The following is a 9,805-nucleotide window of genomic DNA, read 5'->3' as shown; positions in this document are numbered from 1 at the left end:
GCTAACCTAAATACGGTGCTTTTCTACAGATTACTTTATTACTGCACTGGTAAGGTAAAATTAGGCCGATTAATAAAATGTGAAGTGCTTTGTAACTTTGACCCGCTTGACTGAATGAATACACAACACACAATGAAGAAAGAGTTTTATCTGGGCTGCCAGCTGCTCCCCCGGGACCCGAAAGTGGCGTAGGCTATATATAGCCTGTACTTCAACACAGGGCCGTTTCTTCCTATATGCGGACTATGCGGGGGCATAGGGCCCCCACGGCTACTAGGGGGCCCCCAAGCTGAAAGTTTTTTGTTTTTTTTTTCATCCAAAAAACTAAATGTTTTAATTCATTCAAACAAAGATGAACAAAATTAGTAGAAGCGGGAGAGCTGAAGCATAGCTTGTGGAAAGTAGCCCTCCCGTGCATCATCCTAATACAGCGGCATTATTGCGTCAAAAATGTATAGAAATGAAGGAGTACAAAGAAATAAAGAAAACAGGAGAAAAAATGTAATAAAAGTTAGGGCAGGAAAACAATAAATGCATATATATTTATATATATATATATATATACGAAAACTAGATATAGGGTCATTTTCTGCACATGTCAATAGCAGTTTCAACTATATTTTTTTGGAAATTAAAATACTATATATACATATATACATAGGTACTTGGCAAATTAATAATAATAATAATAATAATAATAATATATGCATAATTGCATATAAACATTGTGAACACTTATTTTCAAGTGACTTTTTTTACATTCATATGTTCACGCTGTGGTTTGGAACTGCTTTTTAATGTTATTAGGCATTTCCTTATGGAAAATGTTGTGCATAATCAGTACTGTTTTAAGCTGTACTATGTCAACACATTTTAAACGATTGAGTTTTTTTAAAATATGGGAGTTGTGTGTTCATATTTACCAACACCACGTAATACTTTTTTTTGGGATGTTATTATTTTTTGTAGATTTGTTGAGTATGTGTTTCCCCATATTTCGGAGCAGTAGTAAAGGTAAGGGAGAAATAGACTGTTATAAAGAGTATATTTTCTTGAAGAATGTTCTTAGTATGATACAAAATACCTATTGTTTTTGACAGTTTAGTCTGTACATAATTGATTATGGTGCTTCCAATTGAGTTTTTCGTCAACAAGCAGTCCTAAAAATGTACATGCACCAACTTCTTATATCTCTGTATTGCAAATCCGTATAATGCAGTCATTTCTACTCTCAGACTTTGTATTGAATAATGTAATTTGTTTTGGCCACATTAAGGGATAATTTATTAACTGCAAACCAGTTACATAGTATTTTTAATTCTGCATTCACAATTTTAACAAGATCGCCAAGATTATGATGGGAGCAGAGAATTCAAAGTTCAGGTTCAGCCTCAATATATTTGGGGAGAATTAAAATGAGCCGTCTTTATTTGTAGACAGCCAAGCCCCCCTCCTGTGTTCGCAGTGGCGTTTCTATATGTACAAAAAGTGGTGGGGCACAAAAAACTTAGATGTCTATATATAAGCTTCTGCAGTGAGGTGCATGGCTGGTGAGGCACTGGCACTGACTCTTCAGGTTTACAAATATTATATTTTGACCTAAATCTAAATCTAATATTATTTTCAAAAGCTTTTTTTGTCTGATGCTTCGATTAATTTTAAACAGACAGTTCAACAAAAGGATACCCAACATTTTTAATTTGATCATTTAAATATTGAATTGTTCTCTCTTAGTAAGATCCCATTTTCAATAAAATTGCGGTCTTACCTTGACTTGAAGATGAAGTCCATTTGCCTATCCTTCTGGACAAAAATCTCTATTACTTTTTTGTAAAAGTCCTCCTTATCTTCTTGTAGTTTCAAAAGTCTATCATAAATCTAATCGATAGATTTATGATTAGAAAATTATAAAAAATAGGGTAGACATGTGGATATTATCCGGCTGAACAAAACGTGCACTTATCTAACGGGTACGTTTCCCACAGATATTATTTTTAGCTATTTTCTAAAATCCCATGGAGAAATCTCATTGCTTTTTTGTGGAGGGAAGCCATGCGCAGCTTACTTCCTGGTTTTAGGACGCGTCTCTCTCCTCCTCTTCACACACCACACTTTTCGCGGCACACGTACTTACAGCCAATCAGCTCTGAATTATGTGAGATGATGTATGGTGGGGATGGCAGCTCAGTGCCCCTATGGTCATTATTTGTTTGCCACACACATTAAATAGGACAATACTCTGAGCATGCGCAGTGTAGTTTTTATAGTCACCGTTCACTTAGACAGTGAGAGGGAGGGGCATGATCGGGTTTTGTCCCACATGGCTCTAAACAGCTCAATAGGCACACACTGTAGACACTAATTAGAAGAACACAGACTAAAACAGCAATGTACAGACGAATCAGATGATTAAACATGATCTTAAAATATATTTTATATATTTTGTTATTCATTTTTTGTATTTTTTTGTAATCATTATTTGTAATACTTTCTGCTGACACTAGGTGGGGCTGTGCCCCACCTGCCCCTAATGACCAGTCGCCAATGTGTGTTTGGTGAAGCATTATATGCTTACAAATCCAATGTAGGATATAAACACGACTAAACTGCAATGATAGCAAAGCTGTGGCTTGGGTTTTTGGGGTAATAAAGTCCAAATCATCGTTGGCAGCCAATGAGTGACGTCTGAGGAAGATGAAAAATGTAAATTAAACATTGTTGAGAAAATGCTGCATCTCTTGCATTTATTGACATAGAGGAGCCTTATTGTTTACCTTTTTAATATCATTTTTTGTCATTTTCAATTGCTTGGTTTTCGTGAAATTAGCCTGTTTTCCTATTAAAGTGTAACAGATTGATGTATCTCCACAGATCATCTTAAAGGCTTCGGAATCCCCCCCATTGTAGTTAAAAAACTGTCAAAACTAGGGCCCGCAAACAGCATCTTGCATAGGGCCCCCAAAAAGCTAGAAACGGCCCTGCTTCAACATCAACGAAAGTGCTCGATATATGCTATATTGAACCAATAAACTAACACAAACTAACTGTATCACTATAACATGATGATGATGATGATGATGATGATGGTGAAGTAAGAATGCATCTAACGTTCCGCTGTTCATTATAATAAAAAAAACAGCGCATTAAACAAACCATCATGCTCTTCAGTGGCGGTGCTAGGGGGTGGCTACTTGGGCTCAAGCCCCGGATGTTTTCTGAAAAGCCCCGGATGTTTCACTTAAAAATTAAAAAAAAAAATTAAATTAAATTATTTATTTTTTTAAACGTCTCGGGAGTAATGTGCAGTACCGGAGTCCACCAGAGAGGCAGCCACTGTGGGATATTAGCCTGCGTACTGCGTAGCCTGCCCTGAAGAAGAAATGATCCTTCCTAGTGCCTGACGAGTTTTAAGCTAATAGCATATACAGTTATGGATATTAGAAAGTTATTGTCATCGAAGCAGGCCACAAGCTGCAGCAGCAGCAGTATCAGCAGCTGACAACAATGTCATCATCAGCAGTCAAGAAATGGATGATGTTTCAGGTTTGTTAATCTAATGGTGATATCTGCACTCTGGCTGACTGAGTAAGAAGTGAAAAAGAGTGATGTAACGTTAATGTTATAGCTAGTAAACATGGAGTAACCACACTAAGTATACCCTTATATGTTAGTATGTATTCAGAACATGACTAAAAATTATCCTAAGATGTAACGTTAACCCTTCATAACTCAGTCTACTTTTAAGACACTAAAATAACGTATTCCAATTTTTATTTTGTTTTCACGCGTGGAATTATACCGGCTCTCGTTTCAGTACACATAACAACAGAACTGACAGGCAACCCTCTGAATCAGACTCCGATTGGCTGTGACTGCATCCACTCAGAGTGTCCGATTCAGAAACGTGACTCTTACGGCCCGTCCACACAGCGGCGTGCGTTGAAGCTTCCAACGCTTCTGCCCATTCACTTTGAATGGGGTGACGTCACTTTTAGCCGAACTGCATCGTGGGAAGCGACGCGGAGCGTTGCTGGCGTGGCTCGCTGCAAAAGTTGAGCAATGCTCAACTTTTGACGCCTCGGCAGAAGCATCAGCCAATCGAATCATATGCCAGTACAAGCTCTATCCAATCAAACCGCTGCTTGTGTGTCAGGGGCGGGAGATTCATGTGATTGGTTGTTGGTCGAGTGTCAGACACGCCCGCCGGCAAGCGTCAACGCACGCCGCTGTGTGGACGGGCCGTTACACTCTTTACGTCACAAACAAAGATGGTGGATGAGAATAGATCTATAAAACGATAAGCAATGCGCCAGAATCAAGGTGAGACTATCCGCATCCTTTAAAACTCTACGCACATTCGTTTCACCTTAATAAGTAAACGACTATTTGAGTGAGTTAAGGCATTAGTTTGCTTCATTAAAGGGTGTTAATGAGTGTTCTCCAGTGCCTTTTGTCCGCTTTAAGGTGTTATTAAGGTAGGGTTAATGTTGCTCTCAAAGTGCACCAGATTGATGCTGTCAACTTCAATATTTAAAAAAAATCTTCCCGGGGGAACATGCCCCCGGACCCCCCGAGAGGAGGCGACGACCCCCCTAAAGGATGTTCGGTCCACCCCCCACTTATAAAAAATAGCACTGTATTTCTGAATTAACGACCGAAGAAATCGCTGCATGTCTTCGGATTATATCTCTGGACTTGAGGGGTGTGCTCTAGGTCGTTACCAGCGTAAACTAGAGCTGTGTGGGTTGTCCGATTGCCCTTACAGACTGCCTGCAGATGTATGGAAAAACGACTCTCGAAAGTGGCCTTCGGTCGATTTTGGCAGCATCTACGTCTATCTTCTGGAAACACCAGGTGAATACCCCACTTGTCACAATAATATTATCATGCCAATGCATATATGTGGTATTTTAGAGTTGACTATATTGATTAAGGCAATAGACTATGATATTCTGGTTGCACCTCGTGTGAAATGGCGGATACCGGAAGTACGGTGTCGCCCTCGGCCCAAAACCTGTATGTGTGTGTGAAAGAATTAATAGACCAACAAACAAAACATGGTACCAGGAGTAAATTATGAAGTAAAATAAAAACACATTAAGTGAGGAGTTGTGACAAGCGACATGGATTCATTAAAGCCACCAGAGACGCTAAAACTTTCGGGAAATGTCGACAGCAACTGGCGGACCTTCAAGCAGCAGTTCCAGCTTTACATCACGGCCATGGGACTGGAAACTAAGCCGGATGCTAGGAAGGTAGCGCTACTGCTAACTATAGCAGGCCCACAGGCGATAGAAGTGTACAATACTTTTGTGTATGAAGAGCAGGCTGATAAAGACAAACTGGATAAAGTGCTCGAGAAATTTGATGCCCACTGCTCTCCCAAAAAGAACGAAACATACGAGAGATATGTATTCCGTTCACGTGTGCAGCAGCATGAGCCTTTTGATAGCTTTCTGACTGACCTGAAGCTAAAAGCACAGTCATGCAACTTTGCTACGCTGAGGGACTCCATGATACGGAACCAGATCGTTTTTAGCGTGGAGGATAAAAAGGTCAGAGAAAGGCTGCTAAGGGAAACGGAGCTGTCATCTGAAGCAGCTATAAAAATCTGCCATGCAAGCGAGCTGTCCCAAATGCACGTCAGGACTTTCAGCGAGATGGCGGGCGCGGCTAACGTGAGTGATGGCGCAGCAGTTGGTGCGGTCTCCAGCCAAGGCAAATGGCACGCACAGACGCGGCCAACACAGCGGTCGGAAGAAGGGACATTCAGCTGTAAGCGCTGCGGCTCGAAGCACAAACCACGACAGTGTCCGGCATTTGGTAAGCAATACTCTAATTGCCAGGGCCAGAACCATTTTGCTAAGCAGTGCTTCTCAAAAGGAAATGAGAGGAAGAAAGGAAAGTCTGTAAACATAGTGGAAGACGATGATTTAAGTGAGATATTTTTTGTTGGCTTGGTGAATTGTGAAACTGAGCAAAAAGAGGTTAATGCAATCAGAGAAGACAAATGGATAGCTCCACTGATGATTAACGGGACAATAATAACTATGAAACTGGATACTGGTGCAAAAGCAAACCTGATGAGCCTGTCTGACATCAAGGCAATGAAAGATAAGCCACAAATTTAAAAAAGAACACAGGCACTAAAAGATTATAATGGAAAGAAAATCAACAGTTTGGGCGTGTGCATATTAAAGGTAACCTCAAAAGGTAACGTGCACCACCTACTTTTCTCTGTTGTCGCTGATGGACTTGATTCACTGCTGAGTGATAAAGCATGTGAAGATTTGGAACTTGTCAAGAGAGTGTATTGCATCAACACAACTGTGAGTACACACAGTTGATTGTATAGTACAGAGTTATGCAGATGTGTTTAAGGGTTTTGGTGTGTTGCCCTTCACATACAAAATCCAGCTCAAAGAAAATGCACAGCCAGTTGTGCATGCTGCAAGAAGAGTTCCAGCGCCACTCAGAGATCGCTTAAAGAAAGAGCTCGACAGAATGACAATGCTCGGAGTGATAACAAAAATTGAGGAGCCAACAGACTGGGTTAACTGTGTAAAGAAGAAAAGTGGTGATTTAAGAGTGTGTATGGACCCAAAAGATCTTAATGAAAACATCAAGCGTGAACATTATCAGATACCCAAGTGTGAGGAAATCACAAGTGAAATGGCAGGTACCAGCTTCTTAACAATGCTTGATGCGTCTCACGGCTTTTGGCAGCTGAAACTGGATGAAAGCAGCACCAAATATTGCACCTTTAATACACCGTTCGGCAGATATTGCTTCCTCAGACTGCCCTTTGGGATCATCTCAGCATCCGAAATATTTCACAGAGCGATGGAGCACATAATTGAGGGGCTGGACGGTATTCAAGCATATGTTGATGACATCATTGTGTGGGGCTCTACACTACAAGAACACAATGAGAGGCTGAAAAAGGTGCTGGAGCGCATACACAAGTATGGACTCAAGCTTAACAAGAGAAAATGCGAGTTTGGAGTTCAAGAAGTTGTCTTTCTCGGAGACAAGCTCTCTGCACAAGGTGTACAAGCTGACCAAGAAAAGATCAGAGCCATACAGGATATGCCAAGGCCCACAGACAAGACAGGTGTACTTCGCATTATGGGGATGGTCAACTTCATAGGTACATTTATTCCAAACCTATCTGCAAAGACATCTTGCATCCGTGAGCTCCTGCACAAAGAAAATGAGTTTAAATGGACAGTTAAACATGAGCAAGAGTGGAAAACACTCAGACAGACACTCACAACTGCACCTGTATTGACATTCTTTGACCCAACAAAGAAGATTACAATTTCAACAGATGCTTCAAAGGATGGCAGTGCATGACATTAAGGATTTTGGGAGATGGCCCTGTGGGCCATCTAAGCTAATTTACAGATGGCCCTGAGCCCAATAGAGATTGCCCTGAAAAATGCGCACGGACGAAATGGTACGAAGGGTTTGGGGGGCCTTCCCCTAGAACATTTAGATGTTTGCAGGTCTTAGATGCTGTCTGGTGCATTCTCTAGACTGAATTATAAGATGAACCACCACAATATTATATTGTTCAATTTCAATTTTATTCTTCATTTCACTTGTTTGTTTGTTCTTGCTCGCTTGCATGCCCTGCATAGCTATAAGAAATACTTAAGTTGTTGGTCAAGACACTTGCCTTCCCAGATGTAAAAAAGTAGAAAACAAACATTATTTACACTAGTATGGCCTCTGTTAAAAATGTTTGTAATCTACTGTAAATTGGTCGAACGAATGCCTCCTCATCCAGAAGCTGACCGAGCAGACCCGAGCGGCAGTCGAGAGGAGCCGCACGCATCCGCGAAGCACACAAAATGGCGACATCAGAGTTCCCGTTAGCCGGCAAATCTAAATCTCTTCGGTCAAAATTATTTCCCTTTAGCACAATACCGCTTCAGTTGCGCCACTTATGTGACAGACAAGAAGAGTATGTGACAGACAAGAATAGTCAATTCTAATGTCTATCACGTAATGTGGAGAAAGAGATGTCCTGTGTGGGTTGATTGTGCGTTGATCTGTTGGTAATGCCTCGGGGTTCCGGTGCGCATGTAAACAAATGCATAATGCTGCGCTATACTTTGTGGCCTCACCCAGTTGCATAGCGACACTTATTGTGTAGGTGTCTTTTAATAAGAAGGTAGTCATATCATTAGCTAGAACTAGCTGGATCTGATCGATATGGACATAAACGCGAGTGAAGTCTAATCTGACGGGAGAGAGAGATCAGCTGCTGCTGACAAGTGGACAGCAGCTCTGCATAATCACATGCAGCGGTGAGCGGACAAAACACACACTTCAGGTTAGAATATCACACATAGCTATTTTAATTACCTCTCAAACTACCTAAACTAGTTATAGATATGATTAGTTTTAATGTCGGGTCACTCATTACTGGATCCGCGAGCTGCATGATACTGGCATAATAGATTGCCCGATCGGGCAACCAGCAGGTGAGGCTTCATTGCCCGAGCTAAACACTAGATGGCCCCGGGCCATCGGGCAGTACTACTTCTTATCTTTCTTACAGTGCAGACGCTTTTTCTGCTTGCTCCTGCCTCTGCTTACTTTTTATGCTGATTTTCCTATTCTTATTATCTGAAAACTTCGAGCAGCGGCTCCTGGACATTAACTTATCACTGGGACAGTTAATCTTCGTAAATAGACGGAGGGTTTCAGCCATATTTCAAAATATTTACGACGACGTCAGTCTTACAGTAGGTGGCCTAGCAACAGCTAAAGCCTGGTAGGCTACTGCATGCTAGTTGGTAGCAAAATGCCTCCGTTCTCTACAGATGACTTCCAAAAACGTATACAGAAGATGGCTGTGTTGGAAATGAAAATGCAACGGTTGGAAGTTAACGTGGAAGTGAATGGACTATGTCGTGGGAATGACACCACTTTACCTGTGTTGCAAAATAATGGAGAAGGGTATGCTAACTCACAGCTAGTTAGCAGCTACAAGGATTCCAAGGAACAGGAGGGCTGTGTACCGGGTAATAAATCTACAAGTGGTAGTCCTCCCTGGAACTCTCTGGGTGCAAAACCTAAGAGTAAATCATTTCCATGGGAGTCACGAGGGAGGCAAAGAGGAGGCAAATCCTACTTTGATTGAGCTAAGTATCGCTGGTGTTTTTTATTTTGTTTCATTTTATTTGGTTGTTTAGCCCCTCATGCTATAATCATGTGTATTTTCTCCATTCCTGTTCATGTGTCTTCTCGCAATTATCACTGGCCCCGTGTATCTCGTAATCGATATAACCGGCCTGCTCTCATCTATCCCACATGCTCCACTGAGATCCAACATCTAGTTTCAGGTGGCCTGTGGAACTGCCAGTCAGCTGTTCCTAAGGCTGACTTCATCTCTGGCTACGCCTCCCTGCAGTCTCTGGATTTCCTTGGTCTCACTGAGACCTGGATTACTCCATCCAACACATCCTCCCCAGCAGCTCTCTCCACAGCATATTCCTTCTCCCATACACCCAGACCAACTGGCAGAGGAGGTGGCACTGGTCTCCTGCTCTCTCCCAAATGGAGCTTTTCCCTCTTCAAGCTACCTAACTTCACTCCTTCCACCTTTGAATTCCATGCCGTCACAGTAACCCATCCTATACAGCTAACCATTGTTGTTCTCTACCGTCCACCAGGCGCCTTGGGGGACTTCTTGGAGGAATTAGATAATCTCCTCTCACACATCCCTGAAACTGGCCCTCCCGCTGTACTTCTCGGAGACTTCAACCTCCAGACGGGGAAGATAGACGAACTA

Source organism: Gymnodraco acuticeps, unplaced genomic scaffold, assembly GCF_902827175.1.
Source record: "Gymnodraco acuticeps unplaced genomic scaffold, fGymAcu1.1, whole genome shotgun sequence".
In the NCBI taxonomy this organism is placed as follows: domain Eukaryota; kingdom Metazoa; phylum Chordata; class Actinopteri; order Perciformes; family Bathydraconidae; genus Gymnodraco; species Gymnodraco acuticeps.
The sequence above is the reverse complement of the archived record's forward strand: the minus strand, read 5'-3'. Positions refer to the sequence as shown.